Here is an 18,166-nt window from a genome sequence, read left to right as displayed (position 1 = left end):
ATTTAATTGTGCAAGTTCACAACCTTAGACAAGCCAAGAAGTTGAGTGAAAAAGGTATGTGTTCAATCCTCTTTTACATATGTTATGGATGATTTGTATATGTTGGAGAGTGAAGAAATGAATGAAATTTATGAAATGTGTATGTGTATAGTGAAGCCGTGTGGGAGTTGCATGGTATGGAAGTGATGAACTAATTTTATTTAGTATTTTAATTGTTGTTGTAGTGGATTCTATGATGTTAAATGAAGATTTAACGGTTTGAAATGAAGTTGAAATCGTTTGTGGATTATGGAAGAAGTTGGTGTGGTATTAGAATGGTTCCTCATAATTATAAGAATAGAGTTGTTAATGTGTAGGTTGTAAATATAATTCAAGAATTTTAAGGTGAGACATGTGTTTGGAAGATGGTAAGTTGGGTTGTTGTAATTGAATTTGAAAGAAAAAAATGTGTTGTCATTGTTCTTATTGAATTTGGAAGGTTTCGGGTGAAGTAGCATGTTGATTGGGTTGTTGTGAATGTTATGTGAATTGTTTGAAGTATTCTTGAATCATGTTAGAATGATTTCGGAAAAATACTTGAATGTGGGATCATTGGTGTTAGCTTGAATATATTTTGGATTGAATTGAATATTAATGAAATGCGTCTTGAATTAATTATTGATGTTGTTGGCATGATTATTGGGATTGTTGTTGTTGATAAATTGGCCGAGTTGAATTCTCGGATTGTTGATTGATAATTTGGCCGAGTTGGATTCTCGGGGATGTTGTATTTACAGGGGAAATGCTGCCGAAATTTCGGCAGATTATAAATGAATTCATTTGAAGGATTAAGACAAGTATATGACGACAAATCTAATGGTTATGTAAAATCTTCTTGAATGTAGAATAGCAAGCTTGGATAAATAAGCGTAGCTAATAAGGCGTGGCACAGGTATGTAAGACTTACCCTTTCTTTCTTTTTGCATGATCTTTGTGAAACGAGCAAATGACGTATATGTATGATTTCAAAGAAATTTCCTATTCTTAGAGCCACTAGGATGGCTAATATTCTTGACTTCCATAAGTTGTTTCTTATGGTTTTGATGCGTATCTATGATGCCCGAAGTTCTGTTTGATATGTTTCCGAATGGCATTCGAAAGATAATTGATATGATTAAAGTTTTGATTTTCAAATGATAGCACGTTTGATTATTCCCTCGAGTCTTTGATACGTTTTGATACGTACATATAGTTCCAAAAGCTCTATTTGGTTTGATCCATAACGATACCCGAAAGGTACTTGATATGATTGTTGCTTTGATTTTCCAAAAATAGCTTCTGAAACGCTCGTAGAAGGTTTTGTACTTCAAACGCTCGTAACTTTCTTATACGAAGTCGGATTGACCCGAAACTTGTTTTTGAGCCTTCAGATGTCGGTAAGTATACTTATCTATCAAGTCTTGATTTATATGCATATAGTTTCTCACTACTCTGCTCGTGCACGCCTCAATATGTCTATTCACCGAGTCCCGGGCCGGGTATGTTATCGTGCGCATCCCAATGCATTGTTCACCGAGTCCCTCTCACTTGCGGGCCGGGACACGTTATATGTATATGTACATGATGATATGATGATATGGGGATGGCGGCCAGGATGGCATATGATGGCTTTATTCACCGAGACCCGCAATAGAGGGCCGGGACACGTTATGTATATATGATCTACCGAGTCCCTCAATAGAGGGCCGGGACACGTTATATGTATACATGGTATATGATGTTGACATGCATGATTCTATCCACCGAGTCCCTCACGTGAGGGCCGGGACACGTTACGCATATATGATATATGATGTGGACATGTATGATTTATCCACCGAGTCCCTCACTGGAGGGCCGGGACACGTTATCTGTACATATGATATGATGTGAATATGCATGATTTTCACTTAAAAAGGCAAGTGGTTTGATGTTTTAAAAGGTCATACTTGATTCTGGTAAATCTCTGTTTCAGTTATGATCCTCTTTTCTGTATTCCATGCCTTACATACTCAGTACATATTCCGTACTGACCCCCTTTCTTCGGGGGCTACGTTTCATGCCACGCAGGTACACCCAGATGAGTAAAGAACATTACTAGAAGATGCTTCAGCTGGATTGACAAGCTCCATTTGCCCTGGAGTGTTGCCGGGTCAGAGTATTATGCTGTGATGTTTCGTTCGAAGTTAGAGACTTTACAGACAGAGTCGTGGGTATAGAATTTCAGTTTTGTAAGCGGCTCCATCAGCCGATGTGTCATTCTGTATTATGTGATAAATTCCATATGATCACAGATTCTGTTGATTTGAGAACAAAGAAAAAGAATATTTCTGAAAACCTTACTATGTATTTCATGTTTATTTGATTTAAAGGCCCAAAGAGGTTATGTGTGTATTAAGAGTCAGAGGGTTCGCCTGGCTCTAAGTAAGGGTCGGGTGCCCATCACACCCAGTGAGATTAGGGTGTGACAGCCGCGACGAGCACCAGGTGTTAGCCCACCCGAGCACCCCCTTAACTTACACTTATGCTTACGTCTAGGTGAGCCATACAGTTAAACATATAAATCTATTCATTCATCATACTAGTCCCTTTGGACGACAATGCCTTTATATCATAATTGGCGTCTAGGCCACATCAAATGTACATAAGCCGACAAGGCTACCAAAAGACATACAAAATATAGGCCGACAAGGCCAGACATACCTAACCATGTACACGTGACTATGAGCCTCTAAGAAGAGTATGACATAACACATGAGCGGGACAGGACCCCGCTATGCCCATAATTATATACACAAAAGAATAAGTACCCAAAAGCTACGGCTCCGAATGAAATGGAGCTCTGCTCCGAAACCTCTGAGAAAAGCAGCTATGGATCAAGTCTATCTCCCTATCCACCTGCGGGCATGACGCAGCGTCCACAAATAAAAGGACGTCAGTATGAAGAATGTACTGAGTATATAAAGCATGATCAATTTCAATATAAGAGCATAAATAGCAACATAAGAAGTAGCATAGAATGGGAGACAGTAATAGGCACTTACTTGTCTTGCCTAGGATCTTTCCGTTCCGTATTTGTACTCGTATTCGTATACATATCTTTATTCACATTCATATCATATCATATTCGTATTCATACTCGTAACCATATCGTATACATAATCATATCATATACATAGCATTTACATAGCATACCCGACCACGTAAGATCGGTGTTTCATGCATACTTGGTCAACCAAGGCTCAAGGTTACTCATACCTGGCCCTACCAAGGCGTCAGGGTTATCTGTACCATCTGCAAAGGTGTGCGCGCATTTCGTAGTCGTATACATACTTATTTACGTATCATACCCGACCTCATAAGCTCGGGGTTCCATAATAGTCATACGTAGATACATACACATACTAGCTCATAAGCATCATTACTATTAACATCATTATCACAATCGTCGTCAACATCATTATTACTACTATCGTCAATCATCACATTTACCTTAATAGGCCTACTCGTCATACGAGGAACTTAGTACAATCGTAGCATATCGTGAATCATAAGCTTAGTAGCTTTGAAGATAGAAGCATTTGGAGAACCTCATAAGCTCGTAGAAGATTTAGATGCTTGGCCAAAGAACCATGCCTTATGAAAGAAGTGTTAGCCTTACATATTCCGTTCAACTATTTCACACTTGCCTGTCCTCCTCTGAAGCTCACGTGTCTACCTTCATTAAGGGCATACTACCGTCAGAATCGACAACTAGCATATATGACCAAAGCTAAGGAAAATCGGACGACATCTCCTTTATTTATACAACTTTCCCCCATATCGTAAATCAACTCCCAAACGTCAACAATACATTCACAATGTTACAACCATAGTCGTTATCCACCCACATTACCCATATTCCTAGACTTACTTTCAATTAGCCATATCCGTGGCCATATCATATAACCATGTTCATTCACATACATTGCCTATCCCATGTCCTCAACGTCATTTATAACACATTCATGTCACAACACAACAACAATCATGATTCAATCCAAACTATTTCTCAAAATGGCACTATTCAACATTCATGACCCATTTTACCATATTCTTCTACAATCCAAGTATTCCAACTCTTAAATACCTTAAAAAACACAGAAATATCATGAATCGTACCTTAGATGTTGTAGGAACAAGCTTTAGTTGATAATACTCCACTTAAGCAAAAACCCTAGTTTATCTCCATGAGATTTCTTGACTTGAATGATCCTTAATGGGTTTGCTTACACTTGACTCACTTGTTTAATGTTGTTGACCACCAAATATCCTTGAATGCTTGTGGAATATATGTAGAGAGATGTTTTAGAGAGAAGGGGTGTGGAGTAGAAGTGAAATGAAATAACCTTGGTCCCTTTATTTAATGACTCAAAATCTGATCTTAATGAACAACACAGTGGTCGTAAACTTGGTTTACGGTCCGTATTCCAGTTTACGGACCGTCCTTCATGGTCGTATTTAATCATAACCGAACTAGAAACTCAGGCTGAAACATGGTGATTTATGATCATGGTTTACGGGCCGTAAACCACTTTACAGTCCGTATTTCAGGTCGTATTTAACCATTTGATCATTTGGCAGAAAGTTGAAGTTTTGGAAGCCAAAATACGACATGGCAGCTTACGGACCATATACCACTTTACGGTCCGTATTTCACTTTACGACCAGCTGGCCAGAATGCAAACCTGCAACTTTTCATTTTTCCAAAACCTATAATTAGTCTTTGTGAAGCATAACCTATCTCTTATTGCAATTGCCTTCGGAATCTTACTTAGGGTCGTCAAACGTTGTTTCTTACTTATGGAAATACCGTATACTCGTACTCCTCACTAGATCATTCACTTGCGTACCAACGGAAGATTTCCCGAGGTGTAACACTCTCGGTCCTATATTTTCTTACATGTCTATTTCTATCTAAATAAGATTTTCTAGCTACCGACTTTCTAAGATAATATTTCTTTCTATTATATTGAGGATAATTTTTATTATATTGAGTTCTATACTTTCTATGCTTTTTCTTTTTATAATTATCTTTGTCATAACTCTGAGTAGTGTATATCACGCTTTTACAAAAATTCATTTCATTTTGTTTTAATTATTTTTGTATTTTTATATGAGTACATTGTTCTTGTAGTATATCCATTATATGTTGTATTCTATGTCCTATTGACCATTTTAGACTAGGGTTTTGTATTTGTCACGACCCAAATCGATGAGTCGTGACGAGTGTCTGACCTCTAGCGACCAAACACCCCTAAACACATATTTGAACCATACTGAAAATCAAGGGCTCATAAATGGCATAAACTGATCTCATAAAAAGGAAACATCAAAACTCTGTACAATCTGCATATACACATACATACTGAAGAACAGTGCAAGCCAGCTAGGCCGCTACATGTACTGTACACAAAAGAATGGGAGCTGACAAGGCTACATCATCTGACTAATACATACAACTGTCTACAGGCCTGTACTAGAATGAATGTTGTAGAAAGGACGGGACAGGGCATCATCATACCATATGCATGTACATCCAAAAGGATAGCATACCAAAATAAACTGCAACTTCGGATCAATGGAGCGCACTGACCACTGCTGGATAGAAGTCCTACTAAGCTGGACCACCTGTCGGTCTACCTGAACCTGCGGGCATGAACGCAGCCCTCTGAGCAACGGGGAGTCAGTACGGATAATGTAATGGGTATGAAAGGCGTAAGAACAATCATGTACATATAAGAATCGTGAATAAGATCTGAACTCATAAGTTGAAGTAACTGTCTGCATGTACTTGTATGAACTAGTATCTGTATGTATCTGCATCAACCTGTATAACTAACTATGCCTCTGTGGGCGCAAAATATGCATGCTCTCAATGATAATCATGCTCATATACATAAATATAGGTCATAGTGCTGAGGAACATTTAGCCCGATCCATATCCCATATAATAGTAATGCCGAGTAACGTACGACCCGATCCATATATCATATAATAATAATGCCGAGGAACATACGGCACGATCCATATATTATATAATAATAATGCCGAGGAACATACGACCCGATCCATATATCATCATCAAGGTGCACCGGCTGATCAGGTGGTAATGCGTATATAACGCCTACCCATTTTCCATACCCCATATACATCTAATACTTGCTTATATAACTACTTCTGGTCACGGGTCAAAATACATATATATTAGTGAATGTAATGCATGAATAACTATATACATAAAGCTGGACCCATGAACAGAAGGAGCAATCATAAACGGGGTACATGAACATCAAAGACTGAAGTACTCCCTATGCTTCTAAGAGTAGAGTAATATGGAAGCTCGCTTACGCGTTTGTCGGTTCATGTCGTAACCAAAAGAAGGAAATGATAGCCTTAACATACCTTGAAGTGTAACCAATCGTCCAACTTCTACCTCTCGAACTTGTAAGTCTACAATTAAGATAGCATAGGCCTTAATTAGACCATTTACCTCGCTTACTAACCCTCCTCAAATACATATAAAGCTTAACGAATTAGACAATAATTTTCTTTGTAAGCTTGTAACTCTTCAACTTCTCATTCGATCCAACATTAACCACAATACCCATGACACAATGACAACATATATATATATATATATATATATATATATATATATATATATATATATATATATATACACACATACACACATAAAAATATACCCCCAATCATCTCTTAAAATAGACTCAAATCCCTACCTTGCCCTTCATCAACTTACCACTTCCACAAATACCCTCTATTTACTTAGAATCACTAAAACTCTTGATAATTAATTCAAATACAAGAGTATAAATCATTCACATACCTTGAGGGGTCTAAGATTCTAAGAATCACTTCAACTCCAACTTCCTAAGCTTCACAACCTTGAAGAAACCCTGGAATCAACCTTCTTCTTTATAAGCTTGGGTTTACAGGGTTCGGATCTTGTCAAATCTTCACTAATATGATAGGAAATATTGGGAAAGAATATATTAGGGTTTTCTCTGATTTGGAAGAGAGAAAATAAGAAATAGGGTCGTGAACCACATATTTATACTCGGAATTAAAAAGGCTACAACGGTGCGGTTCAACGAGCGGGTCGACTTGCTCCGTTGACCTGCGCTTGCAGATGCAGGGCTACGGAACCCTGTCGATGCCACACATTGACGGTCCGTCGACCACGTCGACGACCCGTCGACGATGACTGGTGTCTGCAGATTTTCTCAGGTTCAGTTCAGATCGCGTCGATTCGATTCGCTCAACTTCTAATCCTGCAAATTGCCAAGAATACCTGCTGGTACCCTTGTACATGGGGCAAGACACTTTCTACTTCCAAAATCGAGCTCTTGTCTCTATTCCAAAGACATACCCGACTAGGAAACCATAGGTTCTACCACTACAAAAACGAGGGGTGTAACAGTATTACTCTGTCTCTCTTATTCCATCTATCTTCTATTTCTCTTCCTAAGGCTCCTGGTAATTTATTAAATAGTGTTTTTACCTAACTCTTGATCAAAAACATTTCCACTAATAGTACAATAATAAAAATAATCATTCAATTTTTTTTTAATATGAAACCAACTACTTATACTTAATTGTTCTAATTTTATTAAAGCATTTCTTTGTAATACTAATAATCCACTATTTGGGTATTCTCCTGTAATTAAAGCATGTGTCTTGTTAGTAAAATTATATGAATTTTCTCCCATGGATACTAAGAGTTGGAATTCCATTGGGAAATTTTCTTTGTATGCTTCCCATAATGCTTTTGTTGATTCTCCTAAAAATGTCTCTAGATATTTATACATTGTTTCTGCATCTGTGTCATTATAGGTTTTTATATAGTCTGCTACTACTATTCCTTTCCAAAGGTCTATTATTGAATTCCACCTTTGTGAATCATGAGCTGCCATATTTAGTATTTTACCTTTATTACCTCCTTCTTGGAGGGTAATATGCTCTTCTATAGGCATTCTTTTTCCTGATGGTTTTATATTTTCTATGGGTTCTCCTGCTGTTCTAAAAACTCTTCTTCTTGGTACATTTCCTGTACTGGTGTCTACTGTGTATTGTTCACCAGCTGTTCTTTGGAATGGGCTAGAACTAGATGCACTAGATTCCATTAATTCTTTTTGACTTATTATTGAATCTAGTTCTATTTCTTCATCACTTTCTTGTATGTCTTCTAATATTTTATCAAATTCATCTAATTTCTTTTAGGACATACTTTCTACTCTATATCCCCAATTATCGGTTCTAAATTCACATATTTTAAAATGGTTTATTGTTTCTTCTAATGTCAAATTTCCTAATTTACATCCTTTACATTTAAATTTTTTATTTTTGTCTTTTTTGTGGATTTCTTTTGCTCTTTCTATGGATATATCAACTTCAAAATCTTCTTGTATTAGTTCTATATTCATTAGGTTTGACTCAGTAGTGTCATTTTTGTCTAAAGTACTTTATTCTTCTATATCTCTTTGTATTGTATAATTATAATTAGTAAATCTTACAGACGTCTCTCCTCTAGAATTAGTGTACATTAGGTGAGATTCTGGCTGCAAAATCTTTTTCTTATTAAAGTCTTCTAAATTCCATTCTAATCCTGCATATTCTTCAGGATTTATTTTTATAGGTTTTATTGATTTTATTCCTCTATTTCCCATTACTTCCACTACAACTTCTACCTTGATTTTGAATTTTGTATTACTATTATTGGTCATTTTTCCTAGAAATCCTACGCACATTAATAAATTATTACCATTACACATTTCTTCGTATCCTTTTGTCTGTATTCCTATTTTAATATGTTTTCCGAATTTTGCTAAAGTTATTATGAAGTCTGGGCTAATGTAAAAAATTCCTCCATTATTTGTCATATCTACTTCTGTTATTCCTAATATTGATTTCTTCATATCTGACCACCTATCATCATGGATTTCTATTAATACTTTAGTTCCAAGATTTTTTCTAGTTAATCCTTTTAATCCTATTACTAATATATAATCCCATCTGCATTAAACTTCTTCGAGTACTTTTTATTTGTCTTACTGCCTCTGGATTTATTAAGTTTATAGTTGTAACTTCTGTTTCTATGGCTGATAATTGTTCCTCCCTATAATGTGTGTATAATTGTGCTATACTTGAGAACTGTCCTATTGTTATATCCCGTATTTCGCATATTTGAAAAAAAATCTGAAATAATTGTGACTTGCAAGAATTGAGGTAATATTTTGATTTTGGTTAATATATATGTTGAGGTTCATGAAAAATATTGACGCAAAAATATAGAGGAAGGCTAAGGGCAAAATTGGAATTTTGGAAATTAGCTTCGTGAATTACAAATTATTTAACCAAGTAATTGGGCTAGGAAAAAGTCACAAAAAAATAAATAAATAGAAAAGAGACCCAAGACCATGGGCCAAATTAATTCAATACAACAAATAAATAAATGGGGCCATTAGTCATCTTCTTTTAGAAGATTCAAGAAAACAAAAAAAATTGAGAGCAAGAGCCAAGAGAAAGGGCCATACGGCCAAAGAAAAGAAAAAAAAAATTGGAGCTCAAATCTTTAGTTCAAAAATTCATCTCTTGTGGAATTACTACTAAGCTCAAAGCCCTCTTCAATGTAATACAACTTTGGAAGCAAGAAAGTACTTTTTTTACCAAGTGGAGAATTTGGAAAAGGTAAGAATTTTACTCTTTTTTTCTTGGAAGAATTATATATATATATATATATATATATATATATATATATATATATATATATATATATATTGTAGTATATGGAAGTGAATGTAAAGCATGAAAATTTTGTGTTATGGGTATGTGTGTGTGTGGCCGAAAATGGTTGTTGATGGAGAGGAATGATCAAAATTTTATTTATTATGTTAATTGTGTTGTGGTGGCCTTGTAATGTAAATGGAAGGATACTAGTTCAAGTTGGTATGAAAAATTGGTTGTTAAGTTGTTCTAGGAAATTTTGTGATTTTATTATAATTTATGAAATTGTGGGAATGGAATTGTAAGATGCAAATTGTTGTTGTTGTTGATGAAATTGGAAAAAGAATATGTGTTGTGAATATTGTGTCGAAGGTTGGAGGTTTCGGGTGAATTATGGTTTTTGGTGGGATTGTTGTATATTTTGTAAAATGATATGAAATGCTTTGAATTGTGTTGAATGATCTTGGATTAGTACTTGAATGTGTGATCAAATATGAATTGAATATAATTGAGACGCCGTTGAAGTTGTAGAACGAAGTTGCTAATGCTAGTATGCGTTTTGAATCGATGGTGGATATTGTTAGGATAATTGTTGGTATTGTTGTTGATATTGTGGCCGAGTTAAATTCTCGGATTTGTTGTTGTATTTTTGGCCGAGTTGAATTCTCGGGGATGGCACATTTACAGGGGAGATGCTGCCCAAATTTCTGTAGACAAGTATGGATTTAAGATTGAATTCCTAAAGGCTTATAATTAATATTTGGCAATTGTGACCAATTGTAGATTTTGGAGGAAACGGGATTTGAGTTTGGACAAGCGTAAGAAGCAAATAAGGTATGTAAATCCTACCTTTCTTTCTTTTGGCATGTCCTAGTCGTAATAGGCTATGATACGTGTCTTGGGGAAAACTCCATTCCTAGAAATCCGAGCCTAATTTTGGCCCCTATTCATTCAATGAAGTTGAATTAGGTACTTTATGTTTTGATAAGAAAATAGTTTAAACGTCCGTACTTTCACAAATGGAACCGGATTGTCCTGCAACTTTTGTGGATGACTTCATAAGGTCTAATATTCGTAATTTATGTATGCCCTCTCGACTTGACCCGAGGTGGGCCCATGATTTCCGAGACCTTCTTGTATTGTTCTATTTGACTTATTTCCGTACGGTATTTAAAGGGAACTTTTGTTTATAGTTTTAGCTACCAAAGGATAGTGTTTTAACTGCTCCGTTACATTCTGATATACATTTTGAGGTGCAAATACGATTCCAGAAATACTATTTTGAGACAGCCCTCGTATCATTCCGCCATCCGATTTATTTTACCTGACTTGTCGTTGTGTTGTTCCATCGAGTCTTCGTGAAATGCTTTATATGGTATATTTCGGATATGTGTATATGATTCTAATGCTCCGTTTGAAGTACCCTATAAAGTTATTTGAAAGTTCCTCAAAATGAATGATACTAAATTTTCAGAAATTAACCTATGATGTGTTTTTCAAAAGTTTTGTAATTTGAAAGTTCGTAACTTTTGTATACTAATTCCGATGGACTCGATGCTTACCTTGAGCCTTCTAATATCAGTATGTATATGTATTTATTCGTCGAGTCTTGGGATTCATTTAAATTTGTATATGCATATGGTTTCCGCACTACTCTGCTCGTGCATGTGTCATGATCTCTTTCACCGGGTCCCGGGCCGGTATGTATCGTGCGGATGGTTCGCCGAGCCCCTAGTTCGAGGGCCGGGTTCCATATATGAATTCCGAAGTATGATGTGTCCGGTCTCGGGGTACTGTGTATATTTGTCCGTCCCCTGGTACCGTGTATATGTTACGAAGTATGATGTGTCCGGTTCCCCGGCGTGTTATATGTCCCCGGGTACCGAGGATATGCTATGATGTGTTATGTGACGGAGATGTTCGGAGATATGATATCTTTTGGAGTATGGCGTGTTATGGCGCCAGAGACAGGAATGGCGACCATGCTCCTGTGCCCCATGCATGACTTTGATATGCATCATTTGTGATTTAAAAGTAAGCATTCTGACATTCTGGATAAGCTACTTACCTTCTGTATTTCTTCTGATATATGATTCTGGCATATGATATTTTTCTGTTCATCGCGTCCCTTACTAAAGGGACGGGATCTGTTACATGCATATATGACATCTAAATTTGGTGTCTGATGATTCTGTTCACCGCGTCCCTTACGAAAGGGCCGGGATCTGTTATATGCACACGTACGATACATGATTCCGATTTGCACGATTGTGTTTGGAAAGTAAGCTTTTTGGTATTTTGTACTTCTTTTGACAGATGACTTCGGCCTATATGATCTGTGTTGGGAAATAATCATTCTGATATTCTGAGTTTGTACTTTTCTGACATCTGACATCTGCATACATGATTTGTGATTTCGAAATAGCGCTTTAATAATCTGGATAATACCTTTATTGTTGTGCCGTCGTTCCGGTTATGTTTCTGTCTTCTGTATTCCATGCTTTACATACTCAGTACATATTCCGTACTGACCCCCTTTCTTCGGGGGTTGCGTTTCATTCCCGCAGGTACAGACGCTTATTGAGGTGATCCGCCAGCCTAGGGTACACATTCTGCTGTTCTGAAGCGCTCCTTTGATCCGGAGCCCATACTTTTGGTACAGATCCTTCTGTTATATATATACCTTTGTGTTTATGGTTATTTTGGGTACGACGGGGCCCTATCCCGTCATATGATTCTGTTGTATGTATTAGAGGCCTGTAGACATGTATGTGGGTCATGGGTCGTTTTGTCCGGTTATGTTAATTTGGTTCATGTTTGGCATTTCCCTACACTGCGATAACTTGATCGCTTTGTGGACTATATTATAAGTAACGATATAAGTGATATGTTGCCTAGCATGCACGAAGGTCCTTAATATGTTAAGTGCAAACAGATTTTGGTTAGTAAGCATGTACGAGTGTCCATCTCGGGCACTAGTCGCGGCCTACGGGGTTGGGTCGTGACACCTATATTGTATAAAGTCTATGGATTTAGTAGTCTTAATTGATTCTGTTGGAATATTTGTATATCTCTATCTATGTATATTACTTCACTTAACTGTTGGTTATCTTCTTCTGGTCTTCTTCTACTTAAAATTCTTGATAGTAGATTATTACCTATTCTATTATTTGAAAAATTTACTCTTGGTCTTTCTTGTCTTTCTGATCCTCCTTCGTTTCTCGATCTAATTGAATAAAGTCCATTTTTGTTGTTTTCTAACTATTTTAACTTTTTCTTTTTGAGGTGTTATTTCGACCTTTTTTAATTGGTCTATTAATTCGTGTACTTTTTTATTTCTTGGAGTTTCTATTTTAGCTCGTCTCTTTTTCTTTAATTATTTTATCCAATTTTGTATTAACTTCCAGTAGTAATGAGATTATAGCAATATTTTATTTTAGTATTATTTGATCTGATTTCGCGGTAGGTATATATTCCTTATAGTCTTGTGGTAAAGAAAGGGATTTTTCTGTTAATTTTGAGGCTTCTATATGTGCTAATCTTGGCCCACTAATGAAAGAGAGATTTCTTTTAGCTCTTCTATTGTCTTCTTTAATTCTCTAAATTCACTAGTTAAAACTTCTACCTGTTGCGTTATCTGAGCTACTATTTGGGTTGTCTTTATTTCTATTTCTTTTGGTTTTTCTGTAATAGCTTTGACTAATTTTTCTAATTCGTTTTTTGTAGGTATTTTTTCCAAGTTAAATTTATTATTTAAAAACTGAATTTTTCTATCAAGCTCTAGTTCTTGTGATTTTAAGAAATCAAAATTCCGTTCTAGTTTGTCTAATATTTTCTTTTGTTTAATTTGTGAAGATTCTATTACGTCTAATATTCTAACTGTATCTTTATTATTTTCTTGGGACTTTTCACTAAGGTTTATGATCAAATCTATTAATGTATTAAATTGTCTGTCTTCACTATGTAATATATGTTCTCCGTTACTGAAATTACAATTTATAACAATATGATATTTTAATATTCTATATTTGTTTTCTGGATATATTCTTAAGTCTAAGTATTCTAATTTTTTTAATGTATCTATTTTATCTAACTTTGTTTATTATCCTAATGGAATTTTTATTTTACAAACTTTCTTTTGATGCTTTATCCTTTGTGTGAATTGTTCTATGTTGTCTCTTATACCTTGTAATTCCCAAATTACTGTAGATATAATTTCTTGGTTAATAAAACTTTGTAAAAGTGTATTTTCTATTATTGATGACAGTGCTTATGTATTTATTACTTCTAAGTAAGCGCTCAAAGCTTTTTCTACTTTTCTTAATTCTCGTCTCCTTTTTATATCCCTGTATAAATACCAACAATTAATGGCTATTTGTCTTACAAAAAGTTGAGTTTTCATATAAAATAACTAATATGGTCTAAAACGTTTTTGTGTTTGTTTCTGAGAAGATTTTCTAGATTTTATGTATCCTAGTAGTCTATATTCTAATCCTGATATTATATCTATTAATTCTTGTAACCTTGGCTGATTTTCTTTAGAATTACTTAATCTAATATATTCTGGGTATAACTTATTTAGTTCTTGTTTAGCTTCTAAATAATGATCTCTCATATATTATCCTAACGGAATAAACTTCACTTGTCATATGTATCTAATATATTTGTTACACCCCAGAAAATTTCGCGTTACCGAGACTGTAGACGGCTTAGTATGAGCTCAAGGGAGAGCAAAGTTATACAAGGATTAAGGATGAAGATTATATTATCCGAGTATAAGAATATATATATATATGACATTTGGAGATGGTATGGAGTAAATCAGTTAACACGTTACTGAATGATAGCCCTCGTAACCATAAGTTAAGGTGGGGCCCACATGTCGGGATTTTATAAAGGACATATGAAGAGATATATGGGTAGTACATGTGAAGTTGAGCAAGTCCTAAGAAGGACCCATAAGCCAAAAATGAGTGTAAGCCCTCCAAAAGGACGATTTAAGAAAATGTTTTCGGGTGATCTGACTTCGAGGGGCCAAAACGGTATTATAAGTTTGGAATTTGGGAAAACTCGCAGACCGAAGGTTGTAGATAATGGAAATATCTTTCCAACCATAGGTCGTGGGTTCACAGGAGACATCGGGATAAGGAGATATAGACGTTTTAAGACAGAAAGGTCAGTGGGCCAGGCCCAACCCGAGCCCAACCGGATCAGGCCCATTACCCACACCTTTTTAAGTGAAATTTCAGCCTTATCTCCTAATTTTTCATACCAAAACACCCAGAAAATTCTGGAGAAAAAGAGAGAGGACAGCCTAGAGAAAAAAAAAATCAATTTGGACCAAAATCTGAGCCCCGAATTTCGAAGCCCATGAAGAGAAAAGTGTCGTACGTCGCGCTGCCTTCAATTTGAGCTAAAAATTAACTAAGAAGAAGAGGGTGGACGTGGTGGATGCACACTTGAGGTAAGATTAAGGTTCCTTTTCATTGTTAACAAGTTTATTCAAAGTTTTAACGGATTAGAACGGAGAGAATAGTGTGATAAATTCGTTTGTTGGTGTTGTCGAATTATGGATTTAGGCTTGAAGAGAAATTTGGATAAAAATATATGTATTTATTTTGTAGGATGTTGAAGATGTTGTTATCGATGTTGTTGGTATTAATTTCGGCTTCTTTACGGAAATAAAGTTATTAATTAGTCGTATCGCAAATTGGTTGGTTGAGAAAATGGGAAAACGGTGTGTGGGATGTTTTATGGCATATGTTGTGTTGGAAATGATGCTATTACTATTGGTATTATTGTTGTTGTTGATTGGATGCTGAATTGTAATCTCGGGCTAGGCATATAAACAGGGGAGATGCTGCCCGATTTTCGGCAGAATATAGAATAGTTGATTTGAAGTTTGGAATAAGTGCGTGGTAAAGAGGCTAATGTTAATGTAAATCCTCTTAAATGTAGACTTGCGAGCTCGGACGAATAAGCGTAGCTAATAGGAGGTTCCAGGTATGTAAGGCTTACCCTTTCTTTCTTTTGGCATGTCCTAGAGCTAAGTAAGGTATGATACGTATCTTGGGGTAACTCTATTCTTGATTCCGAGCTTGTTAATGATTCTTATTCACTTTTTGATATGAGTATACTTAGTATAGTCGAGCTTATTGTACGATTGAATAACAAGCAAAGCATAAAGAGTTCTTGTTTTTTTTAAAGAGTTCTGTAAGTAGTAATGTCCCTAACTTTCGTAGATGGTCTCGAATTGTTTTGGAAATGTTCGTAGAGGTTTCTATAATGAATAACGTTCTTAACTTTCATATGCTAACTCGGATTGTTTTGGAAACGTTCATGGATGTTTCTATAATGAATAATATCCATAACTTTCTTATGCTAACTCGAATTGACTTGAAACGTGTTTATGGTTTAATAATGATTTCGAGAAAATTAGTTTTGTACTAAAGGAAACATAAAGTTGATTTTCAAAACCACTCTGAAGGGGGTGCGAGATTTTACTATTTTGTTTCATTTACGATTTATGTTTACACTCCATAGCATCATTTCTTTGTATTGGTATTTGTGGATTGAGTTGTGTTGACACCATCATCATTATTATTATGCCGGAAGCGGCATGCCCGAAGGGGCCATCATTATTATTATGCCGGAAGCGGCATGCTCGAAGGGGCCATCATTATTATTATGCCGGAAGCGGCATGCCCGAAGGGGCCAACATTATTATTATGCCGGAAGCGGCATGCCCGAAGGGGCCATCATTATTATTAAGCCGAAAGCGGTTTCCCGAAGGGGCCATTATTATTATTATGCCGGAAGCGGCCGTCCGAAGGGACTATGGTGTTATTATGCCGGAAGCGGCCGTCCGAAGGGACTATTTTGTTAACATGTCGGAAGCGGCGTGCGTGTTAAATTGCATTATTTACTTAAAGATTGTTTTGAGACTTCGTGTATGCATTTATGTTTCTTCCAGCGAAGGCTGCTGGTATTGAGTTAGATTGTGATTTCTTCTCTCCTAAATCGAGTTAAGATTATGATTTTTTACCACCTTACATGCTCAGTATATTGTGTTCCAGGTTACTCCCGGGTTGCTTTCTAAACTTGTTACTGCTGCACTTTCCTTGTGCTATGATTCAGTATTGCTTTATATGCTCGGTACATATTCTGTACTGACCCCCTTTCTTCGGGGGCTGCGTTTCATGCCGCGCAGGTGTATACAGATGAGTAGAGGATATTGCTAGAAGATGTTCCAGCTGAATTGGTGAGCTCCATTTCCTTCCGGAGTGTTGCCGAGTCAGAGTACTTACGTTATGGTATTTCGCCTATATTAGAGACTTTGCAGACAGTGTCCTGTGGTACGTTTGTCGAGATGTCGACAAAGTGATGTCAGCTGAACCATTTGTGTATTTTAAAAGAGTATGTATTTCAGATGATTTAGATTGGTCTAAAGTACTTATTGATTGAAATTTTTCATAATCGTTATAGAGATAATGATTTCTATTTGAAAAAATTTTATGTTCTTAAAAGTTTTTGAAATGACAGGTTTTAATAGAGTGAATGTCTAAGGGTTCGCTCGATTCTGATGAGAGTCGGGTGCCCATCATGCCCTATCAAGATTAGGGTGTGACAATATTCTTCTGCTCTGAATATTTCGTCGTTTGTAAATTGTATTTTCCAAAGGAGATTATTTCTAAAACTTAGAATGTCCGTATTAGTTTCTAGAGCTTCTCGATGTACTATGTCTAAGTAATTAACGTACTCAGTAAGAAATCTTCTTGTTTTTCTAGTGTTTCTTGGTTTTTGTCGAGTAAGGTGTATCATACGATAATGAAAACTTATGTATTTACTAAAACTATTTTGTCTCATAGAAATTTGTCTATTAATAGTTGATGGCCTTCTTTGTCTAGTAGTGAATGGTTGTCTCATAAAATATAGTCTTAAGGTTCAAAAATCTTCTTGCTCTGATACCAAAGAGAGAGAGGAGGTTATTGTTTTTCTAAAATTTAAAAGAAAGTTCTTAAAGAGAGAGGGGGTTATTGTTTTCCTAAAATTTAAAAGAAAGTTCAAAGAACTCAGTAGAAAATTTAATGTGATTTTTACCAAATGTTTAAATAATCCTACTCGGTACTTCCTCACTCCTAGATGTCCTATTATCATGTAGTTATATTTCTAAGTTTTCTGTTTATCTCCCATTATTTTTGTATTTTTTTTTTAAGTATTGACTCCAAATCTTGTTACACTGTTCATCTATCTCTCTTAACCTTTGTTCTTAATAACCTTCTTCTTTAACCAGTCTATTTTTATAATTTCTCCTAGTCCTATATTTTCTTACATGTCAATTGCTATCTAAATAAGGTTTTCT

At 35.8% G+C, this 18,166-nt stretch overlaps 1 long non-coding RNA gene across 1 annotated transcript; it reads left to right on the top strand.

Annotated features, from left to right (window-relative positions):
* Window positions 1-9,573: 9,573 nt before the first annotated feature.
* Window positions 9,574-17,526, top strand: LOC132610696 (uncharacterized). The gene is made up of 3 exons (XR_009571272.1): window positions 9,574-9,768; window positions 10,588-10,638; window positions 17,015-17,526. It is a non-coding gene; the product is annotated as an uncharacterized LOC132610696 (long non-coding RNA).
* The last annotated feature ends 640 nt before the right edge of the window (window positions 17,527-18,166 follow it).

This window comes from Lycium barbarum, chromosome 9 (assembly GCF_019175385.1).
Source record: "Lycium barbarum isolate Lr01 chromosome 9, ASM1917538v2, whole genome shotgun sequence".
Taxonomy (NCBI): domain Eukaryota; kingdom Viridiplantae; phylum Streptophyta; class Magnoliopsida; order Solanales; family Solanaceae; genus Lycium; species Lycium barbarum.
This window is presented reverse-complemented; position numbering and strand designations above follow the sequence as displayed.